General features: G+C 37.5%; 1 non-coding gene across 1 annotated transcript; it reads left to right on the top strand.

Moving 5' to 3' along the window:
- Positions 1–1,847: 1,847 nt before the first annotated feature.
- LOC132651722 (U6 spliceosomal RNA) lies at positions 1,848–1,954 on the top strand. The gene has a single exon (XR_009589305.1). It is a non-coding gene; the product is annotated as a U6 spliceosomal RNA (small nuclear RNA).

Genomic DNA, 1,954 nt, shown 5'->3' with positions numbered 1-1,954 from the left:
TGTCATCAAAACAAAACAAAATCCTACAGAGTGGGAAAGAATCTTCACCAACCCTAGATGGTACAGAGCGATAATATCAAGTATATATAAAGAACCAAAGAAGTTGAAAAGCAAAAAAAATCAAGTAATCCAATTTAAAAAATGGGGAACAGAGCTAAACAGATAATTCTCAATAGAGGAATACTGAATGGCAGAGAAATACTTAAAGAAATGCTAAACATAATTAACCATCAGGGAGATGTAAATCTAAACAAAATTGAGATTTCACTTAATTTCACTTGAGATTCATCAGAATGGCCAAGATAAAAAACTAAAGTGACAACACATCTGGAAAGATTGTGGAGAAGGGAACACTTTTCTAGACCTGCTGAGGATGTAACCTTCTACAACCACTCTGGAAATCATAAACAAATAGGAATAGCGTTTCTTCTTGATCCAGCTATTCCACTCCTAGGCATATATCCAAGAGGCTCGAGTACACAATAAGGACATTTGATCAACTGTTTGGAGCAACTTTATTTGTAATAGACATAACCTGGACACAATCCAGACACCACCCACCAACTGAAGAATTGATACAGAAATTGTGGTGTATCTACACAATGGAATATTACTCAGCAATAAAAAGCAAAGAATAATGAAATTTGCATGTCAATGATGGGAACTGGAAAAGATCATCCTCAGTGAGCTACCCAGAAGCACCAAGAGACACATGGTATGTACTCTCTCATATTTACATATAATATAGGATAAACCTACTAAAGTCTGTACACCTAAAGAAACTGATAAAGTGTGAGGACTCTGGATAAAATGCTCAAAATGTATCCGGAAAGGCAAAGAGGATAGACCTCAGAAGAAGGAGAAAAGAGGGAACAAGTTAGGAGCCTGCCACGGAGGGCCTCTGAAAGGCTCTGCCCTGCAGACTATCTAAGCAGATGTTAAGATTTATGGCCAAATGTTGGGCAGAGTGCATGGAATTTAATTAAAGAAGTGGGAAATAGTAATATCAAGAAAAGTCAGGAGCTCCACAAGGTGAGCAACAAAACCAAAAAATCTGAGCACATGGGACTTTCCTGAGACTCATACTCTAAGTAGGTACCATACATAGAGATAACCTACCACATGGCAGTTCACTGTCCAATTGGATTCCATAGTAATGGAAATAGGGAGTGCTTCTGACAAGCAGTTATTTGTCTGCTCTTTAAAATCACCTCATGCTGATGGGGGAGCCTTACAGGCCATAGAGAAAAGACAATGCAACCACTGCAATTGAGATGTGATAGACGAGGATCAGAAGGACGGAGAGGAAGAGCTCCCCTGTCAGTGAATTTGGGGAGGGTCACAAATGAGATGGAAGGTGGAACTGGGAAGGAAGAATATTTGGGTGTATACAAAGCGAATAAAATGTAATTGATAAACATTAAAATAAAAATATTAAAAAATATTTCTTTTGGAGTTATATTATAGGAATATGTACTGTGAGATTGTTATGGCAATAAAGTTACCTCAACATAAAACCAGACACCTCTTTAGCTCTCTCTCTGTCTCTTTTAGTCTTCCTCTCTCTGCTTGCTGCTTATGGTTCAGTATGAAAAGCTCTCACTTTAGTGAAGGACTACAACACGAAGACTGCTTGCTGACATGACATCATGGAATGGTCTCTTTGAAAGTATAAGCTATGTACCAATGAAATGCTTTTTGTTCGAAGACCTGCCTTGGTCAGGGAGCATTTTCACAGAAAATAATTCATTGTGCATTTAACAAATAATAATGGAATCTGTGATAATATGAAACTCACAAGTCAAGGACAAGTGACTTTATTAATGACCACTTGAAAAAAGTATGTGGTGCTCATTTCAGCAGCACATATACTATAATTGGAATGATACAGAGAAGATTAGCATGGCCCCTGTATAAGGATGACATGAAATTTTGTGTAGCATTTCATATATTT

Source organism: Meriones unguiculatus (assembly GCF_030254825.1).
Source record: "Meriones unguiculatus strain TT.TT164.6M chromosome Y unlocalized genomic scaffold, Bangor_MerUng_6.1 ChrY_unordered_Scaffold_23, whole genome shotgun sequence".
NCBI classification, from domain to species: domain Eukaryota; kingdom Metazoa; phylum Chordata; class Mammalia; order Rodentia; family Muridae; genus Meriones; species Meriones unguiculatus.
Note: the sequence above shows the minus strand (reverse complement) of the source record. Positions and strands in the feature narration are given on the sequence as shown.